Source organism: Phyllobates terribilis, unplaced genomic scaffold (assembly GCF_046119375.1).
Source record: "Phyllobates terribilis strain yellow unplaced genomic scaffold, ASM4611937v1 Scaffold_5__5_contigs__length_657084704, whole genome shotgun sequence".
NCBI lineage: Eukaryota > Metazoa > Chordata > Amphibia > Anura > Dendrobatidae > Phyllobates > Phyllobates terribilis.
Window position 1 is genome coordinate 304,973,887 of NW_027362765.1, and position 22,796 is coordinate 304,996,682.

Below are 22,796 nucleotides of genomic sequence, written 5' to 3' on the forward strand. Positions count from 1 at the left end.
GTGGGAAAATTCTCCTGCAATCAGCGCTTCAGCGTGAGAATTTTCCCACGCTGTCAGTGACGTGCATGAGGTGAGCCGAGTTCATTGGACATGAACTCGGCTCATCTGAATGTCGTCACAGAGAGACGCTGAGCAGCGCAAGCAAGCCTGCGCTTCTCAGTGTCTGCGGGATGACAGGCTGGATGGCAGCATTCTGCTGCGGTCCAGCCTGTCATCTCGATGTAGCAGAGCTGAAGCTGTCGTGGGAACCATGGAAAGGTAAGGATGAGGTTGCTTTATTATTTTTCTTTTATTGCAGGAGATCGTTGGCTTCAGCTGGAATGGGCGTGATGGTAAGTATGGTTGAATTTAGAACAATAAAGGATTGTGTCTTTATTTCAATTAAAGGACTTTATTCTGGGTGTTTGTGTTTTTTTTAACTTTGACTATGGGGTTAGTAATGGGGGTGTCTTATAGACGCCTCTCCATTACTAACCTGGGCTTGATGTCAGCTGGCATTATAAGCTGACATCAACCCCAACCCTATTACCCCCTGCCAAAGCACCAGGGCAGCGTGGAAGAGCGAGGCTAAGTGCCAGAATTGGCGCATCCTATGAATGCGCCATTTCTGGGGCGGCTGACGGCTGGTGTTTCTAGCCTGGGAGGGGGCCAATATTCATGGCTCCTTTCCTGGGCTATTAATATCAGCCCCCAGCTGTCTGCCTAGCCTTTGCTAGCTATTAAATTAGGGGGGACCCCACGTCATTTTTTAGGGGGGGTCCCCCATTTTAATAGCTAGTAAAGGCTATGTATTCAGCTGGGGGCTGATATTAGTAGCCTGGGAAGCTCCGTGGGTATTACCCCCTTCCCAGGCTTCAAACATCTGCCCCAGCCGTCTGCTTAACCTCCGCTAGAGCCTAAAATTAAGGAGAACCCCACGCCAATTTTTTTAATAATAAATCCTTTATTTTAATACTAAATGACAAGTACAGTAACCAACACTATCACTGTACTTCATATATATGTGACTGACATGTTTCTATCTATCTAATCTATGTGTGATGCTCTATCTTTCTGTTCTAAATTGTCGGGTACCGCTGCTGAATTGCCGGCCGGCTTTTTTAAAGAGACAGTGCATGAAAACACTATTATTTTTTTAAATAAATCCTTTACACTAAATGACAAGTACAGTAAGCAACACTATCACTGTACTTATTATATATGTGACTGACATGTTTCTATCTATCTAATCTATCTGTGAAGCTCTATTCTTTCTGTTCTAAATTGTCGGGTACAGATGCTGAATTGCCGGCCGGCTTTTTTAAAGAGACGGTGCATGAAAACACTAATATTTTTTTTAATAAATCCTTTACACTAAATGACAAGTGCAGTAACCAACACTGTCACTGTGCTTCTTATATGTGTGACTGACATGTTTCTATCTATCTAATCTATGTGTGATGCTCTATTACTTCTTGTCTAAATTGTCGGGTACCGGTGTATGCCGCTGCTGAATTTGCCGGCCGGCTTTTTTAAAGAGAGTGTCTTCTGAGCAGTTTGTCAGCTATTGGACACCTTTGCAGGTGTTTTCTATGTGTTTCTATGTGTTTTTGTTTGCCTGCCATTGGTTTTAACGGTGTTCGACGGTGTTCTAAGGTGTTCGACGAACAGTTCGACGAACAGTTCCTCGAACATCCCGGTGTTCGACGAACCGAACCGAACCCGAACACTACGGGGGTGGCTCAACACTACTCCTCAGTCCCGCTAACTGAGCACTTAGATCCAGAATTTGGGCTTCCAAGTGCACGATATGCTCACATCTCTCGCAGCAGTATTTATCCTCGAGCGGTTGCTCACGGAATGCATACATTGCGCAAGATGTACACTGCACGGCTCCGGCCAAAATGGAAGTCATTCTAAATATGGGGATACAGTCAGTATATATTTACAAGTACAAAACACAATTATTTATATATAGGTGTATGGACGGGGATCAATTAGGGATGTGCAAGTGTATCAATTAGATATCGGCGGGGGATCAGTAAAGTATGGATGGGGGATCAATTAAGTATCAAGTATGGATGGGGGAATCAAATAAGTAGGTCAGGTGGATTAATTAAGTAAAAAGTAAATTAAAGAAAGATGAAATACAGTCAGCAATTCAGTCCTAAGTCCTCCCTTCCAAACTCCCTGAATTCAAAGTCACTGAAAAACAAGTCACACACTTACATTCATTCGCACTTACGCTCCAGACACACGCAGTTCGTTCACACTCGCAAACTAAGAGATTTAAAGATTTTTTTTTTTTTTTTCTTTTCCAGCAATGTACCATTCACCTCGATGCACTTCCAAAGGACTTGATGTCCAACCAGCTGCCCCTTATAAACCCTTAATTATAACCCCTTCCCCTTAATTAACCCCTTGTGAGTAAATCTACACCTCAGGATTTTAGTGCAATGTAGTTAACCCTTAAATACACAGGTAGTAAACTAAGAAACTAAAACTGTAGTGAGAAAATAGGTTTTAAAAAGCCCAATAAATCTAAACAGGTAGAAAAGCACTCAGCAGGTCACAATGCAGCACTCACCACAATTCACACAGGTATTTTTTGCAGGATTCCCAAATACCTCTTCACTGAAAAACAAGTCACACACTTACTTTCGTTCGCACTTACGCTCCGGACACACGCAACTCGTTCACACTCGCAAACTAAGAGATTTAAAGAGTTTTTTTTTTTTTTCCTTTTCCAGCAATGTACCCTTAACCTCAATGCACTTCCAAAGGGAGTTCCGAAGCATGTTTAAACTTCAGCGGAATTCAGAGAACAATGGAAGAGTTCCAAAGCATTTTTAAACTTCAGCAGAAATCCTAGAACAATGGAAGAGTTCTGAAGCATTTTTAAACTTCAGCGGAATTCCGAGAACAATGGAAGAGTTCCGAAGCATTTTTAAACGTCAGCGGAATTAAGAGAACAAAGGAAGAGTTCCGAATCTTTTTTACTCATTAGCGGAATTCCGAGAACAATGGAAGAGTTACGAAGCATTTTTATTCTTCATCGGAAATCCTAGAACAATGGAAGAGTTCCGAAGCATTTTTAAACTTCAGCGGAATTCCGAGAACAATGTAAGAGTTCCGAAGAATTTTGAAACATCACCGGAATTACGAGTACACTTGAAGAGTTCCGTAGCATTTTTAAACATCAGCGGAATTCCGAGAACAATCGAAAAGTACCGAAGCATTTTTAAACGTCAGCAGAATTCCGAGAACAATGGAAGAGATCCGAAGCATTTTTAAATGTCAGCGGAATTCTGAGATAAATGGAAGAGTTCCGAAGCATTTTTAAACGTCACCGGAATTCCTTGAGCAATGAAAGAGTTCCGAAGTATCTTTAAACTTCAGCGGAATTCCGAGAACAATGGAAGAGTTCCAAAGCATTTTTAAACGTCAGTGGAATTTCGACAACAATGGAAGAGTTCCGAATCATTTTTAAATGTCAGCGCAATTCCATAAACAATGGAAGAGTTCCGAAGAATTTTTAAACTTCAGCAGAATTCCAAGAACAATGGAAGAGTTCCGAAGCATTTTAAAATGTCAGCAGAATTCCGAGAACAATGGAGGAGATCGGAAGCATTTTTTAACGTCAACAGAATTCCGAGAACAATGGAAGAGTTCCAAAGCATTTTTAAACATCAGCGGAATTCCGAGAACAATGTAAGAGTTCCGAAGCATTGTTAAACTTCAGCGGAATTCCAAGAACAATGGAAGAGTTCCGAAGCATTTTTAAACTTCAGCGGAAATCCTAGAACAATGGAAGAGTTCTGAAGCATTTTTAAACTTCAGCAGAATTCCGAGAACAATGGAAGAGTTCCGAAGCATTTTTAAACGTCAGCGGAATTAAGAGAACAAAGTAAGAGTTCCGAATCATTTTTACTCATCAGCGGAATTCCGAGAACAATGGAAGAGTTCCGAAGCATTTTTATTCTTCATCGGAAATCCTAGAACAATGGACGAGTTCCGAAGCATTTTTAAACTTCAGCGGAATTCCGAGAACAATGTAAGAGTTCCGAAGAATTTTGAAACATCACCGGAATTACGAGTACACTTGAAGCGTTCCGAAGCATTTTTAAACTTCAGCGGAATTCCAAGAACAATGGAAGAGTTCCGAAGCATTTTTAAACTTCAGCGGAAATCCTAGAACAATGGAAGAGTTCAGAAACATTTTTAAACATCAGCGGAATTCTGAGAAAATTGGAAGAGTTATGTAGCATTTTTAAACGTCAGCGGAATTGCGAGAACAATGGAAGAGTTCCAAAGCATTTTTAAACTTCAGCAGGTACCGGGAACAATGGAAGAGTTCCGAAGCATTTTTAAACTTCAGCAGAATTCCGAGAACAATGGAAGAGATCGGAAGCATTTTTTAACGTCAACAGAATTTCCGAGAACAATGGAAGAGTTCCGAAGCATTTTTAAACTTCAGCAGAATTGCGAGAACAATAGAAGAGTTCCGAAGCATTTTTAAACTTCAGCAGAAATTCTAGAACAATTGAAGAGTTCCGAAGCATTTTTAAACGTCAGCGGAATTACGAGAACACTGCTAGAGTTCCGAAGCATTTTTAAACATCAGCGGAATTCCGAGAACAATGTAAGAGTTCTGAAGCACTTTTAAACTTCAGCGGAATTCCGAGAACAATGTAAGAGTTCTGAAGCATTTTTAAACTTCAGCGGAATTCCGAGAACAATGGAAGAGTTCCGAAGCATTTTTAAACTTCATCGGAATTCCTAGAACAATGGAAGAGTTCCGAAGCATTTTTAAACTTCAGCGGAATTCCGAGAACAATGTAAGAGTTCTGAAGCATTTTTAAACTTCAGCGGAATTCCGAGAACAATGGAAGAGTTCCGAAGCATTTTTAAACTTCATCGGAATTCCTAGAACAATGGAAGAGTTCCGAAGCATTTTTAAACTTCAGCGGAATTCCGAGAACAATGTAAGAGTTCCGAAGAATTTTTAAACATCACCGGAAGTACGAGTACACTAGAAGAGTTCCGAAGCATTTTTAAACATCAGCGGAATTCCGAGAACAATCGAAAAGTACCGAAACATTTTTAAACGTCAGCGGAATTCTGAGAACAATGGAAGAGTTCCGAAGCATTTTTAAATGTCAGCGGAATTCTGAGATAAATGGACGAGTTCCGAAGAATTTTTAAACGGCACCGGAATTCCTTGAGCAATGAAAGAGTTCCGAAGCATCTTTAAACTTCAGCGGTATTCCGGGAACAATGGAAGAGTTCCGCAGCATTTTTAACTTCAGCAGAATTCCGAGAACATTGGAAGAGATCGGAAGCATTTTTAAATATCAGCAGAATTCCGAGAACAATGGAAGATTTCCGAAGCATTTTTAAACTTCAGCGGAATTCCGAGAACAATGGAAGAGTTCCAGAGCATTTTTAAACTTCAGCGGAAATCCTAGAACAATGGAAGAGTTCTGAAGCATTTTTAAACTTCAGCGAAATCCGAGAACAATGGAAGAGTTCCGAAGCATTTTTACTCGTCAGCGGAACTCCGAGAACAATGGAAGAGTTCCGAAGAATTTTTAAACATCAGTGGAATTCCAAGAAGAATGGAAGAGTTCCGAAGCATTTTTGAACGTCACCGGAATTCCTTGAGCAATGAAAGAGTTCCGAAGCATTTTTAAACTTCAGCGGAATTCCGGGAACATTGGAAGAGTTCGGAAGCATTTTTATACTTCAGCAGAATTCCGAGAACAATTGAAGAGATCGGAAGCATTTTTAAACGTCAGCAGAATTCCGAGAACAATTGAAGAGATCGGAAGCATTTTTAAACGTCAGCAGAATTCCGAGAACAATGGAAGAGTTCCAAAGCATTTTTAAACATCAGCGGAATTCCGAGAACAATGGAAGTGTTCCGAAGAATTTTTATACTTCATCGGAAATCCTAGAACAATGGAAGAGTTCCGAAGCATTTTTAAACTTCAGCAGAATTCCGAGAACAATGTAAGAGTTCCGAAGCATTTTTAAACTTCAGCGGAATTCCGAGAACAATGGAAGAGTTCCAGAGCATTTTTAAGCTTCAGCGGAAATCCTAGAACAATGGAAGAGTTCCAAAGCATTTTGAAACTTCATCGGAAATTCCGAGAACAATGGAAGTGTTTCAAAGCATTTTTAAATGTCAGCAGAATTCCGAGAACAATGGAAGAGTACCGAAGCATTTTCAAACGTCAGCAGAATTCCGAGAACAATGGAAGAGTATCTAAGCATTTTTAAACTTCAGCGGAATTCCTAGAACAATGGAAGAGTTCCGAAGCATTTTTAAACTTCAGTGGAATTCCAAGAACAATGGAAGAGTTCCGAAGCATTTTTAAACATCAGCACAATTCCGAGAACAATGGAAGAGTTCCGAAGCATTTTAAAATGTCAGCGGATGTCCGAGAACAATGGAAGAGTTCCAAAGCATTTTTAAACTTCAGCGGAATTCCGGGAGCAATGGAAGAGTTCGGAAGCATTTTTATACTTCAGGAGAATTCCGATTACAATTGAAGAGATTGGAAGCATTTTTAAACGTCAGCAGAATTCCGAGAACAATGGAAGAGTTCCGAAGCATTTTGAAACTTCATCGGAAATTCCGAGAACAATGGAAGTGTTCCAAAGCATTTTTAAATGTCAGCAGAATTCCGAGAAAAATGAAAGAGTACCGAAGCATTTTCAAACTTCAGTAGAATTCCGAGAACAATGGAAGAGTATCTAAGCATTTTTAAACTTCAGCGGAATTCCTAGAACAATGGAAGAGTTCCGAAGCATTTTTAAACTTCAGTGGAATTCCGAGAACAATGGAAGTGTTCCGAAGCATTTTTAAACTTCAGCGGAATTCCTAGAACAATGGAAGAGTTCCGAAGCATTTTTAAACTTCAGTGGAATTCCAAGAACAATGGAAGAGTTCCGAAGCATTTTTAAACATCAGCACAATTCCGAGAACAATGGAAGAGTTACAAAGCATTTTAAAATGTCAGCGGATGTCCGAGAACAATGGAAGAGTTCCAAAGCATTTTTAAACGTCAGCAAAATTCCGAGAACAATGGAAAAGTTCCGAAGTATTTTTAAACGTCAGCGGAACTCTGAGAAAAATGGAAGAGTTTCGAAGCATTTTTAAACATCAGCCGAATTCCTTGAGCAATGAAAGAGTTCCGAAGCATTTTTAAACTTCAGCGGAATTCCGGGAACAATGGAAGAGTACCGTAGCATTTTTAAACTTCAGCAGAATTCCGGGAACAATGTAAGAGTACCGAAGAATTTTTAAACTTCAGCAGAATTCCGAGAAAAATGGAAGAGATCGGAAGCATTTTTAAAGGTCAGCAGAATTCCGAGAACAATGTAAGAGTTCCGAAGCATTTTTAAACTTCATCGGAATTCCTAGAACAATGGAAGAGTTCCGAAGCATTTTTAAACTTCAGCGGAATTCCGAGAACACTGTAAGAGTTCCGAAGAATTTTTAAACATCACCGGAATTACGAGTACACTCGAAGAGTTCCGAAGCATTTTTAAACATCAGCGGAATTCCGAGAACAATCGAAAAGTACCGAAGCATTTTTAAACATCAGCGGAATTCTGAGAACAATGGTAGAGTTCAGAAGCATTTTTAAATGTCAGCGGAATTCTGAGATAAATGGAAGAGTTCCGAAGCATTTTTAAACTGCACCGGAATTCCTTGAGCAATGAAAGAGTTCCGAAGCATCTTTAAACTTCAGCGGTATTCCGGGAACAATGGAAGAGTTCCATAGCATTTTTAACTTCAGCAGAATTCCGGGAACAATGTTAGAGTTCCGAAGCATTTTTAAACGTCAGCGGAATTAAGAGAACAAAGGAAGAGTTCCGAATCATTTTTACTCATCAGCGAAATTCCGAGAACAATGGAAGAGTTCCGAAGCATTTTTAAACATCAGCGGAATTCCAAGAACAATGGAAGAGTTCCGAAGCATTTTTACTCATCAGCGGAAATACGAGAACAATGGAAGAGTTCCGAAGCATTTTTAAACGGCACCGGAATTCCTTGAGCAAAGAAAGAGTTCCAAAGCATTTTTAAACTTCAGCAGAAATCCTAGAACAATGGAAGAGTTCTGAAGCATTTTTAAACTACAGCGGAATTCCGAGAACAATGGAAGAGTTCCGAAGCATTTTTAAACGTCAGCGGAATTAAGAGAACAAAGGAAGAGTTCCGAATCATTTTTAATCATCAGCGGAATTCCAAGAACAATGGAAGAGTTCCGAAGCATTTTTAAACATCAGTGGAATTCCAAGAACAATGGAAGAGTTCCGAAGCATTTTTGAACGTCAGCGGAATTCCTTGAGCAATGAAAGAGTTCCGAAGCATTTTTAAACTTCAGCGGAATTCCGGGAACAATGGAAGAGTTCGGAAGCATTTTTATACTTCAGCAGAATTCCGAGAACAATTGAAGAGATCGGAAGCATTTTTAAACGTCAGCAGAATTCCGAGAACAATGGAAGAGTTCCAAAGCATTTTTAAACATCAGCGGAATTCCGAGAACAATGGAAGATATGCGAAGCATTTTTAAATGTCAGCGGAATTCTGAGATAAATGGAAGAGTTCCGAAGCATTTTCAAACGTCACCGGAATTCCTTGAGCAATGAAAGAGTTCCGAAGTATCTTTAAACTTCAGCGGAATTCCGAGAACAATGGAAGAGTTCCAAAGCATTTTTAAACGTCAGTGGAATTCCGAGAACAATGGAAGAGTTCCGAATCATTTTTAAATGTCAGCGCAATTCCATAAACAATGGAAGAGTTCCGAAGAATTTTTAAACTTCAGCACAATTCCAAGAAAAATGGAAGAGTTCCGAAGCATTTTGAAATGTCAGCAGAATTCCGAGAACAATGGAGGATATCAGAAGCATTTTTTAACGTCAACAGAATTCCGACAACAATGGAAGAGTTTCAAAGCATTTTTAATCTTCAGCGGAATTCCAAGAACAATGGAAGAGTACCGAAGCATTTTTAAACTTCAGCGGAATTCAGAGAAAAATGGAAGAGTTATGTAGCATTTTTAAACGTCAGCGGAATTACGAGAACAATGGAAGAGTTCCGAAGCATTTTTAAACTTCAGCAGGTTCCGGGAACAATGGAAGAGTTCCGAAGCATTTTTAAACTTCAGTAGAATTCCGAGAACAATGGAAGAGATCGGAAGCATTTTTTAAGGTCAACAGTATTCCGAGAACAATGGAAGAGTTCCGAAGCATTTTTAAACTTCAGCAGAATTGCGAGAACAATAGAAGAGTTCCGAAGCATTTTTAAACTTCAGCAGAAATCCTAGAAAAATGGAAGAGTTCCGAAGCATTTTTAAACGTCAGCGGAATTACGAGAACAATGGAAGGGTTCCGAAGCATTTTTAAACATCAGTGGAATTCCTAGAACAATGTAAGAGTTCTGAAGCACTTTTAAACTTCAGCGGAATTCCGAGAACAATGTAATAGTTCTGAAGCATTTTTAAACTTCAGCGGAATTCCGAGAACAATGGAAGAGTTCCAAAGCATTTTTAAACTTCATCGGAATTCCTAGATCAATGGAAGAGTTTCAAAGCATTTTTAAACTTCAGCGGAATTCCGAGAACACTGTAAGAGTTCCGAAGAATTTTTAAACATCACCGGAATTACGAGTACACTCGAAGAGTTCCGAAGCATTTTTAAACATCAGCAGAATTCCGAGAACAATCGAAAAGTACCGAAGCATTTTTAAACATCAGCGGAATTCTGAGAACAATGGAAGAGTTCCGAAGCATTTTTAAATGTCAGCGGAATTCTGAGATAAATGGAAGAGTTCCGAAGCATTTTTAAATGGCACTGGAATTCCTTGAGCAATGAAAGAGTTCCGAAGCATCTTTAAACTTCAGCGGTATTCCGTGAACAATGGAAGAGTTCCGTAGCATTTTTAACTTCAGCAGAATTCCGGGAACAATGTAAGAGTTCCGAAGCATTTTAAAACTTCAGCAGAATTCCGAGAACATTGGAAGAGATCGGAAGCATTTTTAAATATCAGCAGAATTCCGAGAACAATGGAAGAGTTCCGAAGCATTTTTAAACTTCAGCAGAATTCCGAGAACAATGAAAGAGTTCCGAAGCATTTTTAAACTTCAGCGGATTTCCGAGAACAATGGAAGAGTTCCAGAGCATTTTAAAACTTCAGCGGAAATCCTAGAACAATGGAAGAGTTCTGAAGCATTTTTAAACTTCAGCAGAATTCCGAGAACATTGGAAGAGTTCCGAAGCATTTTTATACGTCAGCGGAATTACGAGAACAATGGAAGAGTTCCGAAGCATTTTTACTCGTCAGCGGAATTCCGAGAACAATGGAAGAGTTCCGAAGAATTTTTAAACATCAGTGGAATTCCAAGAACAATGGAAGAGTTCCGAAGCATTTTTAAATGTCAGCAGAATTCCTTGAGCAATGAAAGAGTTCCGAAGCATTTTTAAATTTCAGCGGAATTCCGGGAGCAATGGAAGAGTTCGGAAGCATTTTTAAACTTCAGCAGAATTCCGAGAACAATGGAAGAGTTCCGAAGCATTTTGAAACTTCATCGGAAATTCCGAGAACAATGGAAGTGTTCCAAAGCATTTTTAAATGTCAGCAGAATTCCGAGAAAAATGAAAGAGTACCGAAGCATTTTCAAACTTCAGTAGAATTCCGAGAACAATGGAAGAGTATCTAAGCATTTTTAAACTTCAGCGGAATTCCTAGAACAATGGAAGAGTTCCGAAGCATTTTTAAACTTCAGTGGAATTCCGAGAACAATGGAAGTGTTCCGAAGCATTTTTAAACATCAGCACAATTCCGAGAACAATGGAAGAGTTCCAAAGCATTTTTAATCATCAGCGGAATTCCTTGAGCAATGAAAGAGTTCCGAAGCATTTTTAAACTTCAGCGGAATTCCGGGAACATTGGAAGAGTTCGGAAGCATTTTTATACTTCAGCGGAATTCCGAGAAAAATGAAAGAGATCGGAAGCATTTTTAAAGGTCAGCAGAATTCCGAGAACAATGGAAGAGTTCTGAAGCATTTTTAAACTTCAGCGGAATTCCGAGAACAATGTAAGAGTTCCGAAGCATTTTTAAACTTCAGCGGAATTCCGAGAACAATGGAAGAGTTCCAAAGCATTTTTAAACTTCAGCAGAAATCCTAGAACAATGGAAGAGTTCTGAAGCATTTTTAAACTTCATCGGAATTCCGAGAACAATGGAAGAGTTCCGAAGCATTTTTAAACGTCAGTGGAATTAAGAGAACAAAGGAAGAGTTCCGAATCATTTTTACTCATCAGCGGAATTCCGAGAACAATGGAAGAGTTCCGAGGCATTTTTAAACATCAGCGGAATTCCAAGAACAATGGAAGCGTTCCGAAGCATTTTTGAACGTCAGCGGAATTCCTTGAGCAATGAAAGAGTTATGAAGCATTTTTAAACTTCAGCGGAATTCCGAGAACAATGGAAGAGTTCCAAAGCATTATTAAACTTCATCGGAAATCCGAGAACAATGGAAGAGTTCCGAAGCATTTTTAATCTTCAACGGAATTCCGAGAACAATGTAAGAGTTCCCAAGCAATTTTAAACATCAGCAGAATTACGAGAACAATGGAAGAGTTCCGAAGCATTTTTAAACGACAGCGGAATTCCGAGAACAATGGAAAAGTACCGAAGCATTTTTAAACGTCAGCCGAATTCTGAGAAAATTGGAAGAGTTCCGAAGCATTTTTAAATGTCAGCGGAATTCCGAGAACAATGAAAGAGTTCCGAAGCATTATTAAATTTCAGCAGAATTCCGAGAGCAATGGAATAGTTCCGAAGTATTTTTAACGTCAGCGGAATTCCTTGAAAAATGAAAGAGTTCCGAAGCATTTTTAAACGTCAGCGGAATTAAGAGAACAATGGAAGAGTTCCGAAGCATTTTTACTCGTCAGCGGAATTGCGAGAACAATAGCAGAGTACCGAAGCATTTTTGAACATCAGCGGAATTCCTTGCGCAATACAAGAGTTCCGAAGCATTTATAAACTTCAGCAGAATTTCGAGAACAATGGAAGAGTTCCAAAGCATTTTTAAACTTCAGCGGAATTCCGAGAACAATGTAAGAGTTCCGAAGCATTTTTAAATGTCAGCGGAATTCCGGGAACAATGGAAAAGTACCGAAGCATTTTTAAACGTCAGCGGAATTCTGAGAAAAATGGAAGCGTTCCGAAGCATTTTTAAACGTCATCAGAATTCCGAGAACAATGAAAGAGTTCCGAAGCAGTATTAAACTTCAGCAGAATGGAATAGTTCCGAAGTATTTTTAAATATCAGCGGAATTCGTTGAACAATGAAAGAGTTCCGAAGCATTTTTAAACTTCAGTGGAGTTTCGGGAACAATGGAAGAGTTCCGATGCATTTATAAACTTCAACAGATTACCGAGAATAATGGAAGAGTTTCTGAAGCATTTTTAAACGTCAGCGGAATTCCTTGAGCAATGAAAGAGTTCCGAAGTATTTTTAAATGTCAGCGGAATTCGTTGAACAATGAAAGAGTTCCGAAGCATTTTTAAACTTCAGTGGAATTTCGGGAACAATGGAAGAGTTCCGATGCATTTATAAACTTCAGCGGAATTACGAGAACAATGGAAGAGTTCCGAAGCATTTTTAAACTTCAGCAGGTTCCGGGAACAATGGAAGAGTTCCAAAGCATTTTTAATCTTCATCAGAATTGCGAGAACAATAGAAGAGTTCCGAAGCATTTTTAAATTTCAGTGGAATTTCGGGAACAATGGAAGAGTTCCGATGCATTTATAAACTTCAGCGGAATTACGAGAACAATGGAAGAGTTCCGAAGCATTTTTAAACTTCAGCAGGTTCCGGGAACAATGGAAGAGTTCCGAAGCATTTTTAACTTCAGCAGAATTGCGAGAACAATAGAAGAGTTCCTGACGCATTTTTAAACTTCAGCAGAAATCCTAGAACAATGGAAGAGTTCCGAAGCATTTTTAAACGTCAGCGGAAATACGAGAACAATGGTAGAGTTCTGAAGCATTTTTAAACTTCAGCGGAATTCCGAGAACAATGGAAGGGTTCCGAAGCATTTTTAAACATCAGCGGAATTCCAAGAACAATGTAAGAGTTCTGAAGCACTTTTAAACTTCATCGGAATTCCGAGAACAATGTAAGAGTTCTGAAGTATTTTTAAACTTCAGCGGAATTCCGAGAACAATGGAAGAGTTCCGAAGCATTTTTAAACTTCAGTGGAATTAAGAGAACAATGGAAGAGTTCAGAAGCATTTTTACTCGTCAGCGGAATTCCGAGAACAATAGCAGAGTTCAGAAGCATTTTTGAACGTCAGCGGAATTCCTTGCGCAATGCAAGAGTTCCGAAGCATTTATAAACTTCAGCAGAATTTCGAGAACAATGGAAGAGTTCCAAAGCATTTTTAAACATCAGCTGAATTCCGAGAACAATGGAAGAGTTCCGAATCATTTTTAAATGTCAGCGCAATTCCATAAACAATGGAAGAGTTCCGAAGAATTTTTAAACTTCAGCAGAATTCCAAGAACAATGGAAGAGTTCCGAAGCATTTTGAAATGTCAGCAGAATTCCTAGAAAAATGGAGGATATCAGAAGCATTTTTTAACGTCAACAGAATTCCGAGAACAATGGAAGAGTTCCAAAGCATTTTTAAACATCAGCTGAATTCCGAGAACAATGTAAGAGTTCCGAAGCATTTTTAATCTTCAGCGGAATTCCAAGAACAATGGAAGAGTACTGAAGAATTTTTAAACTTCAGAGGAAATCCTAGAATAATTTAAGAGTTCAGAAACATTTTTAAACTTCAGCGGAATTCTGAGAAAAATGGAAGAGTTATGTAGCATTTTTAAACGTCAGCGGAATTACGAGAACAATGGAAGAGTTCCGAAGAATTTTTAAACTTCAGCAGGTTCCGGGAACAATGGAAGAGTTCCGAAGCATTTTTAAACTTCAGCAGAATTGCGAGAACAATAGAAGAGTTCCGAAGCATTTTTAAACTTCAGCAGAAATTCTAGAACAATGGAAGAGTTCCGAAGAATTTTTAAACGTCAGCGGAATTACGAGAACAATGGTAGAGTTCTGAAGCATTTTTAAACTTCAGCGGAATTCCGAGAACAATGGAAGGGTTCCGAAGCATTTTTAAACATCAGCGGAATTCCGAGAACAATGTAAGAGTTCTGAAGCACTTTTAAACTTCAGCGGAATTCCGAGAACAATGTAAGAGTTCTGAAGTATTTTTAAACTTCAGCGGAATTCCGAGAACAATGGAAGAGTTCCGAAGCATTTTTAAACTTCAGTGGAATTCCGAGAACAATGGAAGAGTTCCGAAGCATTTTTAAACATCAGCACAATTCCGAGAACAATGTAAGAGTTCCGAAGCATTTTAAAATGTCAGCGGATGTCCGAGAACAATGGAAGAGTTCCAAAGCATTTTTAAACGTCAGCAAAATTCCGAGAACAATGGAAAAGTTCCGAAGCATTTTTAAACGTCAGCGGAATTCTGAGAAAAATGGAAGTGTTCCGAAGCATTTTTAAACATCAGCGGAATTCCTTGAGCAATGAAAGAGTTCTGAAGCATTTTTAAACTTCAGTGGAATTCCGGGAACAATGGAAGAGTACCGTAGCATTTTTAAACTTCAGCAGAATTCCGGGAACAATGTAAGAGTACCGAAGCATTTTTAAACTTCAGCAGAATTCCGAGAAAAATGGAAGAGATCGGAAGCATTTTTAAAGGTCAGCAGAATTCCGAGAACAATGGAAGAGTTCTGAAGCATTTTTAAACTTCAGCGGAATTCCGAGATCAATGTAAGAGTTCCGAAGCACTTTTAAACTTCAGCGGAATTCCGAGAACAATGGAAGAGTTCCAAAGCATTTTTAAACTTCAGCAGAAATCCTAGAACAATGGAAGAGTTCTGAAGCATTTTTAAACTTCAGCGGAATTCCGAGAACAATGGAAGAGTTCAGAAGCATTTTTAAACTTCAGCAGAATTCCGAGAACAATGGAAGAGATCGGAAGCATTTTTTAACGTCAACAGAATTCCGAGAACAATGGAAGAGATCGGAAGCATTTTTTAACGTCAACAGAATTCCGAGAACAATGGAAGAGTTCCGAAGAATTTTTAAACATCAGTGGAATTCCAAGAACAATGGAAGAGTTCCGAAGCATTTTTAAATGTCAGCAGAATTCCTTGAGCAATGAAAGAGTTCCGAAGCATTTTTAAACTTCAGCGGAATTCCGGGAGCAATGGAAGAGTTCGGAAGCATTTTTAAACTTCAGCAGAATTCCGAGAACAATGGAAGAGTTCCGAAGCATTTTGAAACTTCATCGGAAATTCCGAGAACAATGGAAGTGTTCCAAAGCATTTTTAAATGTCAGCAGAATTCCGAGAAAAATGAAAGAGTACCGAAGCATTTTCAAACTTCAGTAGAATTCCGAGAACAATGGAAGAGTATCTAAGCATTTTTAAACTTCAGCGGAATTCCTAGAACAATGGAAGAGTTCCGAAGCATTTTTAAACTTCAGTGGAATTCCGAGAACAATGGAAGTGTTCCGAAGCATTTTTAAACATCAGCACAATTCCGAGAACAATGGAAGAGTTCCGAAGCATTTTAAAATGTCAGCGGATGTCCGAGAACAATGGAAGAGTTCCAAAGCATTTTTAAACGTCAGCAAAATTCCGAGAGCAATGGAAAAGTTCCGAAGCATTTTTAAACGTCAGCGGAATTCTGAGAAAAATGGAAGAGTTCCAAAGCATTTTTAATCATCAGCGGAATTCCTTGAGCAATGAAAGAGTTCCGAAGCATTTTTAAACTTCAGCGGAATTCCGGGAACATTGGAAGAGTTCGGAAGCATTTTTATACTTCAGCGGAATTCCGAGAAAAATGAAAGAGATCGGAAGCATTTTTAAAGGTCAGCAGAATTCCGAGAACAATGGAAGAGTTCTGAAGCATTTTTAAACTTCAGCGGAATTCCGAGAACAATGTAAGAGTTCCGAAGCATTTTTAAACTTCAGCGGAATTCCGAGAACAATGGAAGAGTTCCAAAGCATTTTTAAACTTCAGCAGAAATCCTAGAACAATGGAAGAGTTCTGAAGCATTTTTAAACTTCATCGGAATTCCGAGAACAATGGAAGAGTTCCGAAGCATTTTTAAACGTCAGTGGAATTAAGAGAACAAAGGAAGAGTTCCGAATCATTTTTACTCATCAGCGGAATTCCGAGAACAATGGAAGAGTTCCGAGGCATTTTTAAACATCAGCGGAATTCCAAGAACAATGGAAGCGTTCCGAAGCATTTTTGAACGTCAGCGGAATTCCTTGAGCAATGAAAGAGTTATGAAGCATTTTTAAACTTCAGCGGAATTCCGAGAACAATGGAAGAGTTCCGAAGCATTTTTAATCTTCAACGGAATTCCGAGAACAATGTAAGAGTTCCCAAGCAATTTTAAACATCAGCAGAATTACGAGAACAATGGAAGAGTTCCGAAGCATTTTTAAACGACAGCGGAATTCCGAGAACAATGGAAAAGTACCGAAGCATTTTTAAACGTCAGCCGAATTCTGAGAAAATTGGAAGAGTTCCGAAGCATTTTTAAATGTCAGCGGAATTCCGAGAACAATGAAAGAGTTCCGAAGCATTATTAAATTTCAGCAGAATTCCGAGAGCAATGGAATAGTTCCGAAGTATTTTTAACGTCAGCGGAATTCCTTGAAAAATGAAAGAGTTCCGAAGCATTTTTAAACGTCAGCGGAATTAAGAGAACAATGGAAGAGTTCCGAAGCATTTTTACTCGTCAGCGGAATTGCGAGAACAATAGCAGAGTACCGAAGCATTTTTGAACATCAGCGGAATTCCTTGCGCAATACAAGAGTTCCGAAGCATTTATAAACTTCAGCAGAATTTCGAGAACAATGGAAGAGTTCCAAAGCATTTTTAAACTTCAGCGGAATTCCGAGAACAATGTAAGAGTTCCGAAGCATTTTTAAATGTCAGCGGAATTCCGGGAACAATGGAAAAGTACCGAAGCATTTTTAAACGTCAGCGGAATTCTGAGAAAAATGGAAGCGTTCCGAAGCATTTTTAAACGTCATCAGAATTCCGAGAACAATGAAAGAGTTCCGAAGCAGTATTAAACTTCAGCAGAATGGAATAGTTCCGAAGTATTTTTAAACATCAGCGGAATTCGTTGAACAATGAAAGAGTTCCGAAGCATTTTTAAACTTCAGTGGAGTTTCGGGAACAATGGAAGAGTTCCGATGCATTTATAAACTTCAACAGATTACCGAGAATAATGGAAGAGTTTCTGAAGCATTTTTAAACGTCAGCGGAATTCCTTGAGCAATGAAAGAGTTCCGAAGTATTTTTAAATGTCAGCGGAATTCGTTGAACAATGAAAGAGTTCCGAAGCATTTTTAAACTTCAGTGGAATTTCGGGAACAATGGAAGAGTTCCGATGCATTTATAAACTTCAGCGGAATTACGAGAACAATGGAAGAGTTCCGAAGCATTTTTAAACTTCAGCAGGTTCCGGGAACAATGGAAGAGTTCCAAAGCATTTTTAATCTTCATCAGAATTGCGAGAACAATAGAAGAGTTCCGAAGCATTTTTAAATTTCAGTGGAATTTCGGGAACAATGGAAGAGTTCCGATGCATTTATAAACTTCAGCGGAATTACGAGAACAATGGAAGAGTTCCGAAGCATTTTTAAACTTCAGCAGGTTCCGGGAACAATGGAAGAGTTCCGAAGCATTTTTAACTTCAGCAGAATTGCGAGAACAATAGAAGAGTTCCTGACGCATTTTTAAACTTCAGCAGAAATCCTAGAACAATGGAAGAGTTCCGAAGCATTTTTAAACGTCAGCGGAAATACGAGAACAATGGTAGAGTTCTGAAGCATTTTTAAACTTCAGCGGAATTCCGAGAACAATGGAAGGGTTCCGAAGCATTTTTAAACATCAGCGGAATTCCAAGAACAATGTAAGAGTTCTGAAGCACTTTTAGACTTCATCGGAATTCCGAGAACAATGTAAGAGTTCTGAAGTATTTTTAAACTTCAGCGGAATTCCGAGAACAATGGAAGAGTTCCGAAGCATTTTTAAACTTCAGTGGAATTAAGAGAACAATGGAAGAGTTCAGAAGCATTTTTACTCGTCAGCGGAATTCCGAGAACAATAGCAGAGTTCAGAAGCATTTTTGAACGTCAGCGGAATTCCTTGCGCAATGCAAGAGTTCCGAAGCATTTATAAACTTCAGCAGAATTTCGAGAACAATGGAAGAGTTCCAAAGCATTTTTAAACTTCAGCGGAATTCCGAGAAAAATTTAAGAGTTCCGAAGCATTTTTAAATGTCAGCGGAATTCCGGGAACAATGGAAAAGTACCGAAGCATTTTTAAACGTCAGCGTAATTCTGAGAAAAATGGAAGCGTTCCGAAGCATTTTTAAACGTCATCAGAATTCCGAGAACAATGAAAGTGTTCCGAAGCAGTATTAAACTTCAGCAGAATGGAATAGTTCCGAAGTATTTTTAAACGTCAGCGGAATTCGTTGAACAATGAAAGAGTTCCGAAGCATTTTTAAACTTCAGTGGAATTTCGGGAACAATGGAAGAGTTCCGATGCATTTATAAACTTCAGCAGAATTCCGAGAACAATGGAAGAGTTCTGAAGCATTTTTAAACGTCAGCGGAATTCCTTGAGCAATGAAAGAGTTCCGAAGTATTTTTAAACGTCAGCGGAATTCGTTGAACAATGAAAGAGTTCCGAAGCATTTTTAAACTTCATTGGAATTTCGGGAACAATGTAAGAGTTCCGATGCATTTATAAACTTCAGCGGAATTACGAGAACAATGGAAGAGTTCCGAAGCATTTTTAACCTTCAGCAGGTTCCGGGAACAATGGAAGAGTTCCGAAGCATTTTTAAACTTCAGCAGAATTGCGAGAACAATAGAAGAGTTCCGAAGCATTTTTAAACTTCAGTGGAATTTCGGGAACAATGGAAGAGTTCCGATGCATTTATGAACTTCAGCGGAATTACGAGAACAATGGAAGAGTTCCGAAGCATTTTTAAACTTCAGCAGGTTCCGGGAACAATGGAAGAGTTCCGAAGCATTTTTAAACTTCAGCAGAATTGCGAGAACAATAGAAGAGTTCCGAAGCATTTTTAAACGTCACCGGAATTCCTTGAGCAATGGAAGAGTTCCGAAGTATCTTTAAACTTCAGCGGAATTCCGAGAACAATGGAAGAGTTCCAAAGCATTTTTAAACGTCAGTGGAATTCCGAGAACAATGGAAGAGTTCCGAATCATTTTTAAATGTCAGCGCAATTCCATAAACAATGGAAGAGTTCCGAAGAATTTTTAAACTTCAGCAGAATTCCAAGAACAATGGAAGAGTTCCGAAGCATTTTGAAATGTCAGCAGAATTCCTAGAAAAATGGAGGATATCAGAAGCATTTTTTAACGTCAACAGAATTCCGAGAACAATGGAAGAGTTCCAAAGCATTTTTAAACATCAGCTGAATTCCGAGAACAATGTAAGAGTTCCGAAGCATTTTTAATCTTCAGCGGAATTCCAAGAACAACTTCAGAGGAAATCCTAGAATAATTTAAGAGTTCAGAAATATTTTTAAACTTCAGCGGAATTCTGAGAAAAATGGTAGAGTTCTGAAGCATTTTTAAACTTCAGCGGAATTCCGAGAACAATGGAAGGGTTCCGAAGCATTTTTAAACATCAGCGGAATTCCGAGAACAATGTAAGAGTTCTGAAGCACTTTTAAACTTCAGCGGAATTCCGAGAACAATGTAAGAGTTCTGAAGTATTTTTAAACTTCAGCGGAATTCCGAGAACAATGGAAGAGTTCCGAAGCATTTTTAAACATCAGCACAATTCCGAGAACAATGGAAGAGTTCCGAAGCATTTTAAAATGTCAGCGGATGTCCGAGAACAATGGAAGAGTTCCAAAGCATTTTTAAACGTCAGCAAAATTCCGAGAACAATGGAAAAGTTCCGAAGCATTTTTAAACGTCAGCGGAATTCTGAGACAAATGGAAGTGTTCCGAAGCATTTTTAAACATCAGCGGAATTCCTTGAGCAATGAAAGAGTTCCGAAGCATTTTTAAACTTCAGCGGAATTCCGGGAACAATGGAAGAGTACCGTAGCATTTTTAAACTTCAGCAGAATTCCGGGAACAATGTAAGAGTACCAAAGCATTTTTAAACTTCAGCAGAATTCCGAGAAAAATGGAAGAGATCGGAAGCATTTTTAAAGGTCAGCAGAATTCCGAGAACAATGGAAGAGTTCTGAAGCATTTTTAAACTTCAGCGGAATTCCGAGAACAATGTAAGAGTTCCGAAGCACTTTTAAACTTCAGCGGAATTCCGAGAACAATGGAAGAGTTCCAAAGCATTTTTAAACTTCAGCAGAAATCCTAGAACAATGGAAGAGTTCTGAAGCATTTTTAAACTTCAGCGGAATTCCGAGAACAATGGAAGAGTTCAGAAGCATTTTTAAACTTCAGCAGAATTCCGAGAACAATGGAAGAGATCGGAAGCATTTTTTAACGTCAACAGAATTCCGAGAACAATGGAAGAGTTCCGAAGCATTTTTAAACTTCAGCGGAAATCCTAGAACAATGGAAGAGTTCAGAAACATTTTTAAACTTCAGCGGAATTCTGAGAAAAATGGAACAGTTATGTAGCATTTTTAAACGTCAGCGGAATTACGAGAACAATGGAAGAGTTCCGAAGCATTTTTAAACTTCAGCAGGTTCCGGGAACAATGGAAGAGTTCCAAAGCATTTTTAATCTTCATCAGAATTGCGAGAACAATAGAAGAGTTCCGAAGCATTTTTAAATTTCAGTGGAATTTCGGGAACAATGGAAGAGTTCCGATGCATTTATAAACTTCAGCGGAATTACGAGAACAATGGAAGAGTTCCGAAGCATTTTTAAACTTCAGCAGGTTCCGGGAACAATGGAAGAGTTCCGAAGCATTTTTAACTTCAGCAGAATTGCGAGAACAATAGAAGAGTTCCTGACGCATTTTTAAACTTCAGCAGAAATCCTAGAACAATGGAAGAGTTCCGAAGCATTTTTAAACGTCAGCGGAAATACGAGAACAATGGTAGAGTTCTGAAGCATTTTTAAACTTCAGCGGAATTCCGAGAACAATGGAAGGGTTCCGAAGCATTTTTAAACATCAGCGGAATTCCAAGAACAATGTAAGAGTTCTGAAGCACTTTTAAACTTCATCGGAATTCCGAGAACAATGTAAGAGTTCTGAAGTATTTTTAAACTTCAGCGGAATTCCGAGAACAATGGAAGAGTTCCGAAGCATTTTTAAACTTCAGTGGAATTAAGAGAACAATGGAAGAGTTCAGAAGCATTTTTACTCGTCAGCGGAATTCCGAGAACAATAGCAGAGTTCAGAAGCATTTTTGAACGTCAGCGGAATTCCTTGCGCAATGCAAGAGTTCCGAAGCATTTATAAACTTCAGCAGAATTTCGAGAACAATGGAAGAGTTCCAAAGCATTTTTAAACTTCAGCGGAATTCCGAGAAAAATTTAAGAGTTCCGAAGCATTTTTAAATGTCAGCGGAATTCCGGGAACAATGGAAAAGTACCGAAGCATTTTTAAACGTCAGCGTAATTCTGAGAAAAATGGAAGCGTTCCGAAGCATTTTTAAACGTCATCAGAATTCCGAGAACAATGAAAGTGTTCCGAAGCAGTATTAAACTTCAGCAGAATGGAATAGTTCCGAAGTATTTTTAAACGTCAGCGGAATTCGTTGAACAATGAAAGAGTTCCGAAGCATTTTTAAACTTCAGTGGAATTTCGGGAACAATGGAAGAGTTCCGATGCATTTATAAACTTCAGCAGAATTCCGAGAACAATGGAAGAGTTCTGAAGCATTTTTAAACGTCAGCGGAATTCCTTGAGCAATGAAAGAGTTCCGAAGTATTTTTAAACGTCAGCGGAATTCGTTGAACAATGAAAGAGTTCCGAAGCATTTTTAAACTTCATTGGAATTTCGGGAACAATGTAAGAGTTCCGATGCATTTATAAACTTCAGCGGAATTACGAGAACAATGGAAGAGTTCCGAAGCATTTTTAACCTTCAGCAGGTTCCGGGAACAATGGAAGAGTTCCGAAGCATTTTTAAACTTCAGCAGAATTGCGAGAACAATAGAAGAGTTCCGAAGCATTTTTAAACTTCAGTGGAATTTCGGGAACAATGGAAGAGTTCCGATGCATTTATGAACTTCAGCGGAATTACGAGAACAATGGAAGAGTTCCGAAGCATTTTTAAACTTCAGCAGGTTCCGGGAACAATGGAAGAGTTCCGAAGCATTTTTAAACTTCAGCAGAATTGCGAGAACAATAGAAGAGTTCCGAAGCATTTTTAAACGTCACCGGAATTCCTTGAGCAATGGAAGAGTTCCGAAGTATCTTTAAACTTCAGCGGAATTCCGAGAACAATGGAAGAGTTCCAAAGCATTTTTAAACGTCAGTGGAATTCCGAGAACAATGGAAGAGTTCCGAATCATTTTTAAATGTCAGCGCAATTCCATAAACAATGGAAGAGTTCCGAAGAATTTTTAAACTTCAGCAGAATTCCAAGAACAATGGAAGAGTTCCGAAGCATTTTGAAATGTCAGCAGAATTCCTAGAAAAATGGAGGATATCAGAAGCATTTTTTAACGTCAACAGAATTCCGAGAACAATGGAAGAGTTCCAAAGCATTTTTAAACATCAGCT